The sequence below is a fragment of the Suricata suricatta genome, chromosome 14, assembly GCF_006229205.1.
Source record: "Suricata suricatta isolate VVHF042 chromosome 14, meerkat_22Aug2017_6uvM2_HiC, whole genome shotgun sequence".
Taxonomy (NCBI): Eukaryota; Metazoa; Chordata; class Mammalia; order Carnivora; family Herpestidae; genus Suricata; species Suricata suricatta.
The window spans coordinates 36504245-36524673 of record NC_043713.1 but is presented as its reverse complement, the minus strand read 5'-3'; the positions used below and the strand labels follow the sequence as shown (position 1 = coordinate 36524673).

The following is a 20429-nucleotide window of genomic DNA, read 5'->3' as shown; positions in this document are numbered from 1 at the left end:
TAACCCTAGGGTCGTTGAGTGCAGCCTGTTACAGTAACCTGTTGATGGTATAAGATATGGATAGATCATGGGATTTTGTTTCCATAGAAGCCCAGGGTTATACAACAAGAACTTTACTTGCCAACCTCTGAATGCAGAACAGCTCAGACGGAGGCCAAGCCAACAGACCCAGAGACCCAACTTTAAAACCCCACATAGTGTGTGTACTGGCTCAACTCACATGTTCCCAGATTGAGGTTTGGTATATGGTTGTTATATATATAAAAAAAAAAAAAACCACACACACAATCCAAGAAATCATAATTTTGACCATAGGTTACTCTAAGAAATTTTCTCACACTTCTTCCTTTTATGATAAATGAGGCTGTATATACTGTCAGTAAGGGAACGTTTTCCCATTCAATGAAATTTCATTTTCCACTCATTTTGTGTTTTATCATGAAAGGCATGTATGCTTTTTCCAAAGACATTTTTAAAATACCACACTTCTAAACAAAAATAAAATGAATTGCCCATAGTTAGGCGCCAGAAAAAGTTCACACATGATTTTTCAGAAACTATTCCAAGGATCCTGGCAGTTAACATATCAAAGTAATTGCCCTTTTCCCAACGATAGTGGCATTTTGTGTCTCATGAACTTTCCAGAGTTATTACCAGACAGTAGACATGAACATTGCTATGCTCTGACAATGTAATGTACTCATGTAAAATTTAAAAACCAAGGTGAAAGATATGCATACTGTGATAGGATCACCATAATGGGGGGACCCCTGACAGGAATCAGATTGGGTGTCCCATATCTAGCAGACTGGGACAATGCTGAGCCAACAGACAGCACAAGAGACTGCTTCCCCTCGTAGAGGATTCAAAAAGCCCCTGGATCCTTGTCTTAGTCAATAGATCCTTGCAAGATCAAGATCAGAGCGGGCATGCATATTCTTTAGAAGGAAAAGGAGGAGAAACAGATAAAGAGGCAGGGGGGAATATGGTAATAATGAAATAGCTAGCATGTACTCTTCTACAGGTAGAGCACTGTACCCAGGACTTCCTATAAATTACTCATTTCATTCTTGCAACAACTCTCTGGGATGGTATCATCAACCCTGTTTCATATATGGGGAAATAAGCTTTTGATGACTGAATAATTTGCCCAAAGTTATATGCAGTGACTCAAATTCAGATGGATCTGAGTGCAGGACCTCTTCATTTATCAAGTCTGCTTTCCATCCTAGTTTCTGCACCAATTCTATAAATTGTGCCAACTTTATAAGCAGATGGTTGACCTCTATGAATTGCATTAATGGGATTCCTTGCCTTCTGGATTGTAGTTCTTTCAGCTGATGGGAGCCAAGGCAGGAGGTCAGAGGGAAGAAGGAGACTAAACGTGGGGTGCCTATTTGCTGGGGTCCCCCCCAATAGCATCACCTTCAAGCTTCTGGATCCCTTAAATTAAGATTACCTCTGTTCTCAAGATGCTGCTCTCTGTACAAGTCTGTCTCTCACGGTTCCAGAAGCCAGGCTTACCACCCCTGCATCCCATCAAGCCATGTTATAAATTCTAAGGCAGGCACGCTGATGGGAGTTCTCTCAGTCCTTGTAATCACCCCTGAATTAAATCCCCTCCCAAATAAACTTAATGTGAACGTATTAGAATATATCATTTTATTTCTACTGACCTTGTTATAGTCCAACTTGAAAAATCATCCTCTCAACCACCGTGTTAAACAACCTCCTAAGTTATTTGACAGGTTCAGATTTTCATCCTCTAGCATAAATGTAACTGGACTCCAGTATTACTTTGGAATACTGCTGATCTCTGTGAGGCCTGTTAAAATCAAAGTCTCCATTAAATCATTTTATTACACCTTCCCTTTATTCCTTTATTCCCTTCTATATAATATTACAGGTTATAAGTAATTATCAGTTTAAATATTAACACATATAAAATCATTTCCAATGAAATTTTGATCTAAAAAACTGCATGCTTTTTCTTCCTCAGTCTCAGCTATCTAAGACTTAGTCTTTTTTTATGAGAATCTAAGCAGTAAAATAAAGACTGTTATAAAGATTTCTGTTCAAGTTCTTTAGAATGTTCAAAGGTAAAAATGCTTGGGGGAAAACATCACCTTTGTTTCCAAAGCCACTAACCCATTTCCTAAACAATACTTTGGAATGCTCTGATGTATCACATATCTTTGTGTGTACATGTGTGTCATGTGCATACATGTACACATATGTGTGTATTTACATACACATGCAATCCCCGTGTCTCTGCAGTAAGTACTGCCCCTACACTCAAGGGACCGTAATGTTAGTCCAACATTGCAGCCTGGAATGCAATTCCCTTTGAAAACAATCTTACAGAATCACAACATCACAGTTAGAACATACGTTAGAGATAGAACACAGAGGTGACCAACCCCTTCATTTTCCAGATGAGTCAAAGTATCAGGGCAAGAAGCGACCTCTCCGGATTCCCAATCTGAGAGTCTGATATCCTTAATCAGAGTCTGTGGGGAGGGAGGCTTCCTTCTGCTCCCCCAGGTACTGCTTCCTATTATTCCATTGCATCCTTGAAACTACCCAGAGATGGACAGATGACACAGTGGCTGAAAGCAGTTACTCATTAAGCCCAATCTATTAAAACCAGTTCTGCATATTATTAAATATTTTACAAGATTTTTAATGACTGCATAGCCTGTTGGCTTTGGGATGTACCGCAGTTTAATTCCTCAATCGCCTGTATTGTATTCAACAACCTCTCCTTCACCTAATTGGCAAAAGAGGGATTCCCAGCCTGGAGTAATGGGGATAGGCAAACAGGTGACACTGGACAGATGAGATGAGGGGCAGTTTATGAGTCATATACACTCACAATCCAAGGTAGGACAGTGCCTGCCACACAGGGGCACATGAGGGTCACACCTGGCAACAGCGTGAACAAGCAGGGTCTGGGAGGCAGGCTTTGTAATAGCAAGAGGGTGAGGTGACCCCTGCTTTCTGAAGGAGGATGGGATTTGAACTTGACTTGTTTGAATAACTTTGCAGCCTAGTAGGGAAGTGAAAACTGTTACTCAGGGATCAGCAGCACCGTGTTTGGTCCCCATGATGAAGAGGGTTTTCTGGCCAGGTTATCTTCCTATGGGAACAGAATGGGGAAGAGAACTTGCACTTAGGCCATTCAAGCCCCTGCCTCAAATGCCCAATTTTAGGTGTCGAGCCAGAACGTAATATCGAACCTTACTTTTAGGTCTTACACCATAGCTGGCTGTTGAAATTCCCAATATTTCATTCTCAAACACAGCCGTGATGGGCACCTTTGAGCAACTATCATTTTACCTATCTCTGGTCATTTCTTAGAATCAATTCCACACTGCTGAACTTAGAATGGCAAAAAAAAACAACAAAATGAACACTGTTCTATAAGCGGATACACTGGTAGGAGTAGTGTTCCATCCCATACCTAATATTTATATTGTAAGCAGAATGCTCTTTTATTTTAACTAAATGCATTATTATTATTATAATACCTATACATTTTCAAAAAATTATTGTTTATTTTTGAAACAGAGAGAAAAAGAGCGTGAGCACAAAAGAGGCAGAGAAAAATGGAGACACAGAATCTGAAGCAGGCTCCAGGCTCTGAGCTGTCAGCACAGAGCCTAATGAGGGGCTCAAACTCACTGACTGCAAGATCATGACCTGAGCTGAAGTCAAACACCCAACTGACTGAGCCATCCAGGTGTCCCCATTCTTTTTTTTTTTTTTTTTTTTTTTAAGTAGGCTTCATGCTCCGTGTGGAGCCCAACACAGGGCTTGAACTCACAACCCTGAGATGAAGACCTGAGCTGAGATCAAAAGTCCGACACTTAGCCCACTGAGCCACCTAGCTGCCCCTCCCGCTACATTCTTCTGAAAAACATTCATACAAGACAAAATGGTATGTAATGAGAAATGAGAACTTTCCTCAGTTATTCTCAAGCTCTACTGCCAAACCTCTCTCCAAAAGCAGCCACAACATGTTTTTAAAAATACACAAGCATGGCATAATATCTCTTTTAAGAAAAATTTAATACAGTATACTTGATGTTGAAACTGCATAGTACTTCATTATATGGATGTATTAGTTTGCTAGGGCTGCCATAACAAAATACCGCAGACTGGTAGGCGTCAATGATAGAAGTTTCTTTTCTCACAGTTCTGGAGGCTAGAAGTCCAAGATCAAGATGTCAGCAAATTTGGGTTCTCCTGAGGCCTCTCCCTGTGGCTGGCAGATAGCTGCCTACTTTCTGTGTCCTCATATGGCATTTCCTCTGCGTGTCGTGCCCTCTGGTGCTTTCTCTTCTTATAAAAACACACACCAGTCATATTGAATTAGGCACCATCCTTAGGACTTTAAAGTTCCTCTCCTCTTTCAATGTCCTGTTTCCAAATACAGTCACATTCTAAGATACTGGGGGAAGAGGCTAGGGAACCTCAGTATATGAACTTGGTGGGGGGTGGGGAACACAATTCAGTCTATAACAGAAGCATTATAAGTTTTATTGTCTCCAGCTTCTTACTATTATAACAATGGTATAATGAACATCATTGTATAGAAATCGTTGTACATGTGTGAGTATACCCATAGAATAAACTTCTAAAAGGAGAGTTGCTGAATCAATGGATAAATTTTCATATATATATTGCCAAATTGCAAACCTCTGAAAAGTTTTGTCAAATTTAAACTTCCACCAATAATGTAAGAGAAGAGTCATTTCGCTTCACACCCAACAAATTGGCATATTATGAAACTTTTTCATCTCTGTCAGCCTTTAAGTAAAAAATGACACCTTATCTTGGTCTGCTTCTTTTAATTGTCAGTGAGGTTATATACAGTATTCATTTTTATAATAAGATGACTATTGTTTTTTCATACATGCTATTATTTTATAGTGATTAAATGCTTATATTATTTTAGTGAATCAAAATTGCTAAAATGTCTTTATTGTAATCTATAGTCAGGTAATTGAAACATTGGTTCCAATGTATCTAATGCAATTTAAAGAAGTATGGCTACACATGGCCATACACAACAGAGTCTGTCCAGAAGACCTTGCTGAATGAAACTGATCACTGATGCTAGTTGCTATTCATCACCAACGGTAATAAAACCAGCCCCTCACTGACAGTGCATTGCAGAGTGGTCATACATCTCTCAGTAATTCTGACTTAATTTGAAGACCTTTTCCTTTACTATTTCTTTTCCAGTCCACATGCAGGCATGACTTAGTCTGGTCTTTTCATATTGGGTTGAAAGAAAGTAGGCTGTTTTCCATTTTAAAGTTACTTGGAAGCTTGATAAATAAATCAGATGTAACTTGTAACCCAGGACTAATGCAGACTTAACCTTTCTTGCACACTGCTGTGCTTCAGGAAGATACGACACCAGCGCAACCTCAAGATAGGCGTCCATTCCAAAATGAGTAGTCATTCTGAATGAGGACATGTTTAGATGAACAGGAAAGATGCTGGGAAAAGATGAGCATGTTTGCTATGGAACAGAAAATTTTAAGAAGAAAAACTGCCTACGAGACTTTGGTATAAGTGTATGCTTTGATATTGGGCCCCCACAGCAAAGGAGGAAATCATTTTCGTATTTAATAGAACTATCTAGGTTTCCTACGTGTCTTCTAATAGCACCAAGAATATTTATGAAGGAGATACACTAGTCAACTCTGTTTGCCACATGTAAATCTAAAAGTGCACATTAGGTTTGCCATGTTTCAGGATTTCATCATGTTTTTGGCAAGAGCGTGTACACATAAGGAGACCTTTTGTTAAACCACATAACTCTGATCTTGTTTATGAGCTCTAAAATTAAATTATCTCACATAAATACTCAGAAGGTAATTTTCATATTAGTTTCAATGGTCCACAGTACCACCACAAAAGATCCAGTCACAATTCATTCTGTGACAGGGGCGGCCTCTCAGCTTGGAACAATGTGCTACTTCGTGGGAGTTTCATGACCTGCAGATTCTCATGCATGTGAAGAAGGAAAGAGTAGCTGGAAGCACTTTTGCTGGCTCTCTGGCAAAAGCATTTACTATTGACTCAAGGAAATATCCCCATGCAAAAGAATGAAGAATATAGATCAGAGCTTGCAAAGTCACGCTGTAAAGGGCCTAATGGTAAAGATTTTTGGTTTTGTAGGCCATTTGGTCTCTGTCACAACTACTAAACTCTGCTGTTTTATCATGAAAACAGCCCACAGACAATACATAAATGAATACGTGTAGCTGTGTCCCAATAAAACTTTATTTGTTAAAAATGGGTGTTAGGCCAGATCTGGCCTATGGGCCATAATTTACCAACCCCTAATCTAGTCTACACTGATCTTCTTCTTCTCTGGTATTTTCTTTCTTAAACACATACAGCTACTATATTCAGCTTTTAAAAATTAACTTATTTAAGGGAAGCCTGGGTGGCTCAGTTGGTTAAGCATCTGACTTCAGCTCAGGTCATGATCTCACAGTTTGTGGGTTCAAGCACCATGCTGGGCTCTGTGCTAACAGCTCAGAGCCTGTAGCCTCCTGCTTCAGATTCTGTGTCTCCCTCTCTCTCTGTCTCCTCCCCTACTTGCATTCTGTCTCTCTCTCTCTCACTTTCAAAAATAAACAAACATTTATAAAAATTAACTTATTTAATCCTCAAAACAACTCTATTACTATTATCTTCCAATTTTATAGATGAGAAAAACTAAGGCACAGAGAGGTTGAGCAACTCTCCCAAAGTTGTACAGCCAGGAAGTGGCAAAGCTAGAATATGAACTCAGGCAACCTGACCAGAGAGACCACATCTAACCACCTATTACTATGAGGTTTTAAATGTGCTAAGAGCTCTCGAAATTCCATCTACCCTTCCAGACACTCCTGAAATTCTGTAAGTCTGGTTTATGCTCAGAACAGATAATTTCTGTTATTCATCCAAGTAGATTCCAAGGTTAATTCAAATTGCATATTAGACTTCTAGCAAGAGAAACACAGGGAGATCCTGAGGGTCCCAAATCCACCCTCTCATCTAGAGGTTCTCAAAGGTCTCGTTAAGGCTTCTAGAACTTCAACCACCATCTTTTCCCAATTTTCTATAAGCCTAGAATTTACTGTGTCCCCTAAGGAATAATTTGGGATGATACTGTGCAACTGAAATATGCTATTTGAAAAAACAAAAGTAGACACCAATAAATTGCCATGCTGCAAGTAAAAGTATGACTCTATTATAGAAATAAAAATTTAGCCCAAAATTCTCCTATAACACAAAATTAGGAGTCATCTGGTTGAAAAGAGATGTTTGTCACTGTGTGTAATCGGATACTACCAGGAGGGTTGGAATCTATCTTGTATGTCTGAATAAACAAATCCTCACTATTGGTAGTCTTGTAGAACTAAGGACATGAGTTCAATTTTAAGTTACTACTTGCCTAACATTCTTCATGATTTATTCTTCCCTCACTATCCTACCATACTATCTAAATTTCTTCTTTCAATCAGAATTTACCTCACTTGATAGAGTTAAAACCACCATCTCATCTAATTAAAGAAAGTAAACTGAACACTCTCTTTTAGAACATGGAAATTTCCTGTGGTTGCCAAAAAGAACTTGAAATGCTTTAAGATTATACATTCAGTCAAATCAGCAATTATAAATTAGTAGCTTTGTGCAAGGATTTAGAATGTAAGTAGAATGAGAAAAGAGGTTTTCTCTGAAACAGCCTCTGGGAAAAGTGAAGTGGGTGTTTTCATGTCTCATTCATAAAACCCAAGGACGAATACATAAACTTTTCTATGGCCTTTATTGCAGAGCAAAGAAAATCCACTGTTTCTATTTGGTAAGAAGGGTTCAGCTTTCATTTCCTGGGAGAACAGAGAATGTTTGACTCTGAAGGGGCAGGATATTCTTGTAAGTTAAAAAAAAAAAAAAGAAAGAAAAAGAAAAAGAAAGATATTTTGTCATGTAAATGTGTTTCGTCATTCATTAGAAAGCACCACTCTAGTGCTGTGGCAGAGGAGTCCCTAATGAGCCTGCGGTTTTCATTGGCCAAGGAAGATAGGAAAGGACAGGGGAAGGAAAAAATGTATCAAGTCTACTCTGTTCCAGGCTCCACATGCTAGGAGACTTCATAGAGTTACAGTAAGGAAATAGCTCATTTTAAATGTTAGTTTCTGTCTTCGAGTTTTAAAGATTAGTGATTATCATTTAAAATATTTTCTCTTATCTGTAACTGTGTGTGGTGATGGATGTTAACTAGACTTACTGTGATCATTTCACAATAAACACAAATATCGAATCATTATGTCATAGACCTGAAACTAATATAATGTTATAGGTCAATTATAACTTCTCTTGTTTCAATGGCTGTTTGGAAATGTTAAGTTTTACTGTGAAAAGCACTGCTTTCTTTTTACATGAACACCTTTACTTGAAGGCGAGCCCTGGAAGATTTAACACGCGAAGAAGTCTCCCTATTGCTGGAGGTGAAGGTCTAGGCCTGCCTGTTTTGTAACTGTCAAGTCTGGAAACATGGAAACACCGTAACTCTGGAGCAGTTTTAGTTATCAAGCCCCACCCTTCCACTCTCTGTTATAAACAAGCGTATTTCTCACTATGAGAGCTCTTGTGTGTTCACAACTATGAGAAACAAGGTAGGACTGCGAGCAGCTAAAACCACCACAGAAGTCACTTCTATCATTAAACATTGGAGTACTGGACCACGGCGCAGTGGGACCCACTCCCACAGCCCACTTAACTCCAGAGCAGCATCACACACTTCCTGTAACTGTCCCATCAGGTCCCTCCTAAATCCTCATCCCCACACCAAACCTCCTCATGGGAACCTGGAACGCTGTACTCTGCTTTCCCTTATACTTCCTGCCACAGTTTTGCTGAAAACTCACTTTCCTTGACTTTAACAAATGTAGTCATTTTGTTATGTTTTTTGTGTATCACAGATATTGGCTGCATTAGCTTGACTGTTTTAAGTTTTAAAATCAAGGCTATGACTGCAATCATTTACTGAGTACTTATGAGCCCAATTGTTATACCGCTTCCTGTTTAATTTATATTTTCTATATACAGACAATTCAAATTTCCTCATATAGTCTCCATAACAACCCAGTGAGAACTATATTACTATTGCCATTTTACAGAAGAGGGAGTTGAGCCTCAGAAGTTAAATTAGAAATGGGCATGACAGAGGCAGTTCTGTGGCTCAGTCGGTTAAACATCCAACTCTTGATTTTGGCTCAAGTTACGAGATCATGGTCATGAGACTGAGCCCCACGTGGTTCTCTCTCTCCTTCTGTCCCTCCCTCGCTTGCAAGCATATGCGTCCGCACAAATACATGCACTCTCAAAAAAACAAAAAGAAGAAATAAAAGAAACGGGCCAGACAGTGATAATGATTCAAAATCAATTAGTGACTTATGAAACCTACTGCTCTTAACCATTAGGCAATACTGCCCAGAGTTCTCTTCATGGGAGTAAATAACATAAAACCACACATAAATGATGTGCCTGGGTGGCTCAGTCAGCTGAGCTTCCGACTCCTGATTTCAGCTCAGGTTATAATCTCACCATACGTGTGGTACAGGAGACCAAGCCCCACACTGGGCTCTGAGCTGACAATGTGGGGCCTGTTTAGGATTCTCTCTACTCCTCTCTCTGCCCCTCCATCCCCCAAGCATGCACATGCTCTCTCAAAAATAAACCACACACACACACACACACACACACACACACACACACACACAATTATATCCTCAGAAATTATCTTCCATTATATCTTTAAACTTTACCTTTTTAAAATAATTTTTGTAAGGCTAAACTTAGCCTTATACTGGTTCTTAACATTATTTTGGCTGCGGGTCCACAGAAAATTTGACAATGCTCCATGCAGACAAAAAACACACACCACACATCCAACAATCTAGATGGCTGCCAAGCTGAAGGACATCGCCACTGACAGATTAGAATCCTTCTAAGTCATGCCTCCAGTGGAAGTTCAAGCGCCCTCAGAAACGACCCTGGCCAATGGCCAATGTCACTGCAGAGTTGGAGCCGTGTTGCCAGGGCTAATGTGAAATCTCTTCCCGTGGCGCCGATCCTCCGGCTCCGCAGCGCCAGCTTGGACAGATTGAGGTCTCTGTGGCTTTGGTGACCCGGCTTAAGCATTCCCACAGTGTCCCAGCTTGGCTCTCGGCCTGCCTCCCTCTGCAGCCCCCCTCACCTGACTTCGGGTCCTGGGGAGGAGGCCGGTAACCTAGTACGAGGGGCTCTTGCTCCAGAGAAGGTTCAGGCTTCCTGGGGGCACCAGACTTTGAGCTCTGCTGGGGTCCAGCATACCTGGGACCGGGTTTCCCCAGGAGATTGTGCCTCGTATTGTGTCTCAGTGAGGGCTAGGGAACAATTCTGTTATTGTATTAACTGGAATCAGTTAACTCACTTGAGAAACTAACCAATTTTTACTTTCTGTCTAGAACGATGTACATGTAGGAGAGTGAGCTGTAATGCTCCCAAAGTGCCTTCTTTTCTCTGATAGAAATATATTTATAAGGACCTATTCCAGTGGATTCTTAGGTATGTTTGCCACATCGATTTTAAGGACTGGGCCTATTAAATAGTAGGGAAATGGTCTGGAAATGGGTCCCTTTCCCCTGAGAGTGGGAAAGGAGATTCAGTTAGAGATCTGTGAGGGTGGGGTTAAACCAACTCCCCGCCCCCCCGCCCCAGGTGACCCTTTCCTCTTCGCTCTACTCCTCCTCTTAGGCCCCTATGGGGATGTCCAGTTTTATAAAGCCCTGTGGCCCCAAGCCTGGTCTCATTTGCTTCCTGCCAGGCTCATGTGTGGACCACATTAGCATCCCGTGACCTGAGGACTCCGTGTAATGATTTTATGTATACATGCAAATATGTAAATGCAAACATTTTAAATAATTTAATAAAGTCTTTGTAGCTACTCAGCCACAAAAAAAAAAAAGAATCCTTTTCAGTCATGGGCTAATGTTGTCAGGTCATCTCTGCAGATACTATCAGCAAGCCCTCCCATTCTTTGCTTTTGTCTTCCAGAGAAGTGAAATGTAGCATTCTGTTACTGCGTGCTGTCCATGAGGTAGGGAAATGACTCACAATGGACTCTTCACAGTGCTCAACTCCCAGGTCCTCACCAGTGATGTTGAAGGTGGCGTGACCTTTCTGTGCCATCAACATCAGGTAGGTAGTGTTGTTTTGCTACTGCCAGTACATTCTCCCTCCTTTTGAAATAGTCTTGACTTACATATCACAGCATATATAATAAGGCACATTCTCCCAGCACAGACCCATTCAAAGATAAAAAGTTTGATCACAGGGCATATGAAAAATATTTAAGAGAAGGTATATACAAAAGGCCATCTAGAATTACATAGTGGTTAAGAACCCAAGATTTACATGGAAAGATCCTAAATGTCCATCACCTGATGAGTGGATCAAGAAGATGTGGTATTTATATACAATGGAGTACTACATGGCAATGAGAAAGAATGAAATCTGGCCATTTGTAGGAAAGTGGATGGACCTTGAGGGTGTCATGCTAAGTGAAATAAGTCAGGCCGAGAAGGAAAGATACCATATGTTTTCACTCACAGGTCTAGCAGGAGAAACTTAACAGGGGACCATGGGAAGGGAAAAGGGGAGGAAAAGAGTAAGGGAGAGGGAGTGAGGCAAATCATGAGAGACTTTTGAATGCTGAGAACAAACTGAGGGCTGAAGAGAGAGGGGGAAAGGGGAAGGGGGTGATGTTCATGGAGGGGGCACTTGTGGGGAAGAGCACTGGGTGTTATATGGAAACCAACTTGACAATAAACTATAAAAAAAAAAACCCAAGATTTAGAATAAGATAGCTGAATAAGACGGTTATAGGCTCGAGTATGGGTTTGCCATTTAACTACTACATGACCTTGAGCACTTTACTTAACCTCTTGGAGTTCCTTAATCTGTGAATAGAGATAACAACATACATCCTGCCTGGCTCAAGATGGTGTTAAAGAAGCTAGATGAGAAACACACAGATCTTAGCATATAGTAAGCACCGGATAATGGGTGCTATTAAGTCATTCTTCATTTTCAATGGACTGGTTGGTCATCTGGCATGGTTATAAAAACTGATATTTTGGTCAATAGTTTCCATATTTACCAAGTTAAAAGTAATATGTATGTACCCAAAAAGAAATCCAATCAATTGGATCACCAACTTCTAAGGAATTAGAACACAATAAAAATGCTTAAAGATAAAAGCATAGGATTTACCCCATCTTTAATCATTTGGATGGATCCTCTAGGCTCAGAGTTACCATAATAAATATTAATCATCATTATCATGTAATAGATATGCAGAAATAAACCTAGAGGTTTCCAGATAATAAAATACCAATTACTCTTTTACTATAGTACAATATTCAGTCTGTATCCTTTTATTAACAAGTCATATAGAAGATATATTTTTAAAAGATATTAAGAATGTAGTGAGTACTCAATGAAAGCTTACTGAATTGAAGGCCAAAGTGAAAACCAGACTTCTATGTATTTTCTCTTATGTCTCCCAACTCCTGAGCAGGACAAAGGTTTATGTTCGAAGGAAGTTTGTGTTAGAAAGCTCAGTTTGCCAATGTACACATCTAGTTGTGTAAAGTAACTAGTAATTAATACATCATCATTCCAACCTTGGCCTAACTTAAAAACCCATGTTGCTTTCACCATACTCTGCGGCCTGCCAAACTTAACAATGAAATAGATATACTTTTTCAACTAGTCAGGAGCTCTGCTTATAAAATGTCTTACCCTCTCCATAATCAATCTGATAACCTCCTGGAGGGGTGGGGGAAGACAAAGTTTAAGGAATAAATATACAGAATGTAGTGTCTCTTGAGTATATGGAGATTTCAAATTCAAAAAAGAGAAGATAAAAGTAAGAAATAAAACTCTGATCTGAGACAACTAAAAAAATAAGACCATTTTTCTGGCTTATTATGTGGGTTCATACGAATGAGCTGCCATCCCAAACTAATTAAAACACCAGTTGTGAGCACAACTTGGCAATTTGCTTACTTACTAATTTGAATGAAACCGTGTGAAGGACACATGAAAACTATACATAAATCAAGAGAATTTCTCCAATTTTAATGAATCATATCTTTTAGGAGATAAGCCATCATTAAAAGTTACTTCATGTGCCAATTAAGGAAGCTATAATCATAAACAATTTGCCTGTGTCTAGAATAAAATTTAATAAATCTAAGATCATTTCCTTTTCATGTGTCCAAAAAAAAGGTAGTAGCTTTTTAATGTGATTATTACTAAGACTTTGTGAAAAATTTCAAAGTACTGGAATTCAAGGACTAGAGTAGAAATTCGGCATCAACTGGCCATCTAAAGTGGACAGATAATCCAGGCACCTCCATAGGTACTGCTAATAAGAAGTATTTACCAGCTTAGCCCTTGAAATGTCATCAGTATAGCAAAACAGGTCAATGAAAGATAAAGATTTATAAGTTTGCTAAATCTCCTAGAACACAGAGAATGAAAACAATTTAGTGCATTTAACTGATCTTATCATCCCAATACCCCAAGCTCCTCAAAATAGTACCAGATCACATTGCTATAGAAGTTACCTCCTTTAATTTTTCTATTAGGACCAAACCATTATCAAGGGTCCCAAGTGTAGCTACAAATGGAAGTGCAATGTCTAAAGGGAAAATAATGCCAGTTAAGCTCGTTATAAAAGCCAGGAAAAGCATCCAGATGGCTTACTTTATTTATGGCACTGTAGAAGATATCATTAACAGAAATAAACCAGTTAGGAAATCTTAACCAAAGCCAAAGATTCCTCTCAACTTGTCTTTCTTCCTGCATGTAGCTATATCATGAAACTCTCACTTTATAATGCATAGACATGCTAGATGCTAAAATGACGGTGTTAACAGAAACCAACTCCTAGCATTCTGCTTCTGAACATAACAAGGGCGATGAAGACTTGTGAAATGGACAAGTGTGCTTAAATTTAAGTAGCATCAGAATTCAACAGCATAGGGAGAGGTCATTAGAGCTTAAGAAATTTCCCTCTTACGGCTGCTTAGGCATTTATTTTTCCTTTATCTTCCTTTTTAAGTTACAAAAGCACTAAAGAATGTTTAGAAAAGTAAAAAAGCCATTGCCAACATCCCTGCCACCTTAAAACTATGGTCATTCGTGATGTTCCTGTCCACTGTTGCTTTTTCATGTACACAGAGTCCTTTACTTTGTACCAAAATATTTACTGGAGGTACTTTCATATTGGTATTTAGAGTATGACAGGAAGATGACAGGGTAAGAGGATCCTAAATTCATCTCCTCCCACAGATACAACTAGATAACACCCACATCAGCATAAATAAACCAAGAACTATCAGAACAGATCTCCACAGCTAAATGTAGAGAAGCCACACTGAAGAGGGTTAGGAAGGGAAGAGATGTGGTAGGGAGCCAAGCTGGCCTGCAGGCCTGTCACAGGAGGGAGGGACACCAGAGAAATTGAGAAAGGAAAGGAACAAACCCCAAGCCAGGGACCCCAGGCACAGGTGACACACACTGGGAAGACAAATCCCCATCACATTTGGCTTTGAAAACCAGAGGAGCTTAACTTCTTGAGTTCTTACATGGTTTTAAAAGTTCCAGACTTCATGCCTACAACTTATGAAATCAGCACTCAACTCTGAGAGAGCCAGAAGAGCAAGAGAAAACTGAGTCCCCACACTTAAAGAGACAGCACAACAAACAGCCCCATCAAGATACAGCATAGAAGCAGCAGTTTGAAAAATGCCCAAGGTATACTGGAAAGTTTTTTTCTGAAGTTTATTATTTATCTTTTAGTAATTTCTATACCCAACATTTGGCTCAAACACATGACCCCAAAATCAAAAATCACGTGCTCTTCCAACTGAGCCAGCCAGGTGCCCCAAGAGAGAAAATTCTTTAATAATCTCAGAGGAGTAGGTATCATTGGGAGACTGTTCCAAAAACAAAAGAGCTAGTGCATGCTGTTTCCCTCTACCACCTCACCCTCCTCTCCAAGCCTATATAGAAAGACACCTATGGTAACTAATGCAGCACAAACACTCGCCACCTAGCTTGTTGAAAGCATGATGGGTCTCTTCGTTCTTCTGCAGACATGCCCCCCCTAACCCAGAAAGGACAAGAATACATACAAAGCAGTGGAACAAGTACCATTCTAAGACGACTCTTGCCCCTGGAAAAGAGGAAAATAATCACACACCACCAGTTCAACTGCAGCCTCGTAAGTGGGCTGAGGGCAGACATTTGACCTGAATGCAGGCTCTGCCTACCAGTGAAAACCTCCCAGAGGACAACACAGGGAAGGCATCCTGTAGTTTGGAGTGACCACAGTCCTGGCAAACACCTGGTTTGACTCAAATTAAGCCCGAGGTGACACTGACTGGCCCGCTCACAACATAGGGCACAAACACTGCCCACAACAGGCAAAGAGAGCAATTGCATATGACTGGACTGAAGGCAAATGCAGCTAATCCACAATGGTAGGTACAACACACATAGGAGATGCTCCTGAAGCACCAGGTTTTGGAAAACAGGGGACACTGTACTACAGGGCACTACAGGACCTCTTCTTCATAATGCTACTCCTTGCAAGAGCAGGAGATGTAGCTGACTTTCCTAATACGTGGAAACAGACACAGAGAGTTAAACAAAATAAGGAGACAGAGGAACATGCCCCCAACTAAAGAACAGGAAAAATCCACAGTGAAAGAGCTAAATGAAATGGATGTAATATGACTGATGAATAATTTAAAGTAATGGTCATAAAGATATCATTGGACTTGAGAAAAGAGTGGAGGACATCAGTGAGACCCTCAACAAGAGACAAAAATCTTAACCAATCAAATGAAGACTTCAATACCTGAAATTAAAAATACACTAGATGGAATAAATAGTAGACCAAAGGAAGCAGAAGAAAGAGAAAATCAGTGACCTAGAGGACAGAGTAATGGAGAGCAATCAAGATGAACAGAAGAAAGAAAAATTAATAAAGAATGAAAATAGACTAAAGAGCACTTAGTGACACCATCAAGTACAACAATGTTCCCATTATAGGGATCTTGGAAGGAGAAGAGAGAAAAGGGAGCAATTTATTTGAAAAAAATAATAGCTGAAACCTTCCTGAATCTGGAGAAGGAAACAAAGATCCAGATCCAGGAGGCACAGAGAGCCAACCCAAGTTTGGAGCACCCAAATACATAAAACAGTTAATAACAAACATAAAGGAAGTAATTTATAGTAATACAGTAGAGGATTTTAACACCCCATTTATATCAATGGACAGATCATCCAAACAGAAAAATAAACAAGGTAACTGGCTTTGAATGACACATTGGACCAGATACATCTAAAAGAAATATTCACAGCATTTCATCTCAATACAGCAGAATACACATTCTTTTCAAATGTACATGGAACATTCTCCAGAATAGATTGCATATTAGGCCACAAAATAAGTCTCAACAAATTCAAAAAGATCAAAGTCAAAGTCATACCATATATCTTTTCTATTCACAATGCAATGAAACTAAAAATCAACCACAAGAAAAAAATCTGGAAAGGGCACAAATGCACAAAAGTTAAATAACATTCTACTAAATAATGAATGGGTCAATGAAGAAATCAAAGAGGAAATCAGAAAATACATAGGGACAAATGAAAATGAAAACACAATGGTCCAAAATACTTAGGATGCAGCAAAAGCTCTTCTAAGAGGGAAGTTTATTTTTTTTAATATAGTTTATTGTCAAGTTGGTTTCCATATAACACCCAATGCTCATCCCAACAGGTGCCCTTCTCCATACCTATCACCCATTTTCCCCTCTTCCCCACCTCCATACACCCTCAGTTTGTTTTCCATATTTAAGAGGGATTTATAGCAATACAGGTCTACCTCAAGAAGTAAGAAATGCCTCAAATAAACAATCTAACCTTACATTTAAAGGAGCTAGAAAAAGAACAAAACCCAAAAACAGTAGAAGGAAGGATGGAAATCAGAAGGATTAGAGCAGAAATAAACAAAAGATAAATTTTTAAAAATAGAACAGGTCAATGAAACCAGGAGCTTGTTCTTTGAAAAGATCAACATAACTGATAAACTGTTAGCCATATAAACACACACACACACACACACACACACACACACACACAAACACACACACACACGTACTCCTAAAAACAAAATCAGAAATGGAAGAGTAAGAAAAAAAAAATGAAAGAAAGGGGGAAAAAAAGAATCAGCATCTCAGCAAAGGATTATAAGAGAGAATATTATGAGAAATTATATGCCAACAAATTGGACAACCTAGAAGAAATGAATAAACTCCAAGAAACATATAATCTCTGAATCAGAATCAGGAAGAAATAGAAAATAAGAACAAACCAATTACCAGCAAAAGAAATTGGATCAGGAATCAAAAACCCCCAACAAATAAGAGTCCTAGACCAGATGGCTTCCCTGGGGAATTCTACCAGACATTTAAAGCAGAGTTAATACCTATCCTTCTCAAGCTGTTCCAAAAAAAATAGAAATTGAAGGAAAACTTCCAGACTCATTCTATGGAGCCAGCATTATCTTGATTCCCAAAGCAGAGAGTCAACAAAAAAAGGAGAACTACAGGCCAATATCCCTGATGAACATGGATGCAAAAATTCTCAACAAGATACTAGCAAATCAGAATCAACAGCATATAAAAAGAATTATTCACCATGATCAAATGGGATTCATTTCTAGGCTACAGGGCTGGTTCAATATTCAGAAAAGTCAATCAATGTGACACATCACATTAATAATAAAAGAAAGGATAAGAACCATATGATTCTGTCAATAGATGCAGCAAAAGCATTTGACAAAATACAATATACTTTCTTAATAAAAACCCTCAAGAAAGTCGGGATAGAAGGAACACACTTAAACACCATCAAAGCCATGAAAAGCCCACAGCTAATATCATCCTTGATGTGGAAAACCTGAGAGCTTTCCCCCTGAGATCAGGAACAAGACAGGGATGTCCATGTCACCACTGTTGTTTAACATAGTGTTGGATTTCCTAGCATCAGCCATCAGAAAACAAAATGAAATAAAGTGCATCAAAATTGGTAAAGATGAAGTCAAACTTTCACTTTTCACAGATGATATGATACTCTACATAGAAAACCTGAAAGACTCCACCAAAAGACTCCTATAACTGATACATGAATTCAACAAAGTCACAGGGTACAAAATCAATGTACAGAAATCATTCGCACTTTTATACTCCAATAGTGAAGCATCAGAAAGAAACGGATCCCATTTACAATTCCACCAAGAACCATAAAATACCTAAGAATAAACCTAACCAAAGATGTAAACGATCTGTATGCTGAAAACTATAGAAAGCTTATGAAGGAAACTGAAGAAGACACAAAGAAATGGAAAAACATTCCATGCTCATGGATTGGAAGAATAAATATTGTTAAAAAGTCATTACTACCCAAAGCAATCTACACATTCAATGCAATCCCAATCAAAATTGCACGAGCATTCTTCTCAAAGCTAAAACAAACAATCCTAAAATTTGTATGGAACTACAAAAGACCCTGACTAGCCAAAGTAATATTGAAGAAGAAAACAAAAATGGGAGGCGTCACAATCCAAGACTTTAGCCTCTACTACAAAGCTGTCATCATCAAGTGTCTGTATTGGCACAAACACAGACACATAGACCAATGGAAAAGAATAGAGAACCCAGAAATGGATCCACAAATGTATGGTCAACTCATCTTCGACAAATCAGGAAAGAGTATCCAATGGAAAAAAGACAGTCTCTTTAGCAAATGGAACTGAGATAACTGGACACCAACATGCAGAAGAACGAAATTAGGTCACTTTCTTATACTATACACAAAAATGAACTCAAAATGAATGAAAGACCTAAATGTGAGACAGAAAACCATCAAAACCCTAGAGGAGAAAGCAGGCAACAACCTCTTTGACCTCAGCCGCAGCAATTTCTTACTCGACACATCTCCAAAGGCAAGGGAATTAAAAACAAAAATGAACTTTTGGGACCTCATCAAGATAAAAACCTTCTGCCCTAGAAAAGAAACAATCAGCAAAACTAAAAGGCAACCAATGGAATTGGAATGACATACTGGATAAAGGGATAGTATCCAAAATCTCTCAAGAACTTACCAAACTCAATACATGAAAAACAAATAATCCTGTGAAGAAATGGGCAGAACACATTAATAGACACTTTTCCAAAGAAGACATCCAGATGGCCAACAGACACATGAAAAGATTCTCAATGTCACTCATCATCAGGGAAATACAAGTCAAAGCCACACTGAGATACCACCTGACACCCATCAGAGTGGCTAAAATGAACAAATCAGGAAACTATAGATGCTGGTGAGGATGTGGAGAAACGCGAACCCTCTTGCACTGCTGGTGGGAATGGCAAACTGGTGCAGCTGCTCTAGAAAACAGTATGGAGGTTCATCAAAAACTATAACTCCCCTATGACCCAGAAATAGCACTACTAGGAATTTACCCAAGGGATACAGGAGTGCTGATGCATAGAAGCACATGTACCCCAATGTTTATAGCAGCACTTTCAACAATAGCTAAATTACAGAAAGAGCCTAAATGTCCATCAACTGATGATGGATAAAGAAGATGTGGTTTATATATATAATTGAATACTACTTGGCAATGGGAAAGAATGAAATCATGCCATTTGCAACAATGTGGATGGAACTGGAAGGTATTATGCTAAGTGAAATAGTCAGAGAAGGACAGATATCATATGTGGATCTTGAAAAACTTAACTTTCCATGGGGAAAGGGAAAGGGAAAAAATAGTTAGAAACAGAGAAAGGGAGGCAAACCACAAGAGACTCTTAAATACAAAGAACAAACTGAGGGTGGATAGGGGGTAGGGAAGAGGGGAAAATGGATGATGGGCATTGAGGAGGGCACTTGTTGGGATGAGCACTGGATGTTGTATGCAAGCCAATTTGACAATAAATTATATATTTTTTAAATTCCCAACAAACAAAAGTCCAAGACCAGACAACTTCACAGCTGAATTCTACCAAACATTAAAAGAGTTAATATCTATTCTTCTAAAACTATTCCACAAAATAGAGGAGGAAGTAAAGCTTTCAAATTCACAGTCCAGGGCAAGCATTACTCCGATACCAAAACTAGATAAAGACACTACAAACAAAAGAGAACTACAGGCCAATATCTCTGGTGAACATAAATGAGAAATCCTCAACAAAATATTAGCAAACCAAAATGAAAAACACATTTAAAAAAAA

The 20429-nt window shown here is 39.1% G+C and overlaps 1 protein-coding gene across 1 annotated transcript in view; it reads right to left on the bottom strand.

Annotated features, from left to right (window-relative positions):
- ZSCAN30 (zinc finger and SCAN domain containing 30) overlaps positions 1 to 20429 on the bottom strand; it is a 128396-nt gene that overhangs the window by 53691 nt on the left and 54276 nt on the right. The window contains exon 6 of the mRNA XM_029921663.1: positions 1677 to 1825. The gene's annotated coding sequence lies outside the window, so the exon portion shown is untranslated. The remainder of the gene's footprint in view (positions 1 to 1676; positions 1826 to 20429) is intronic.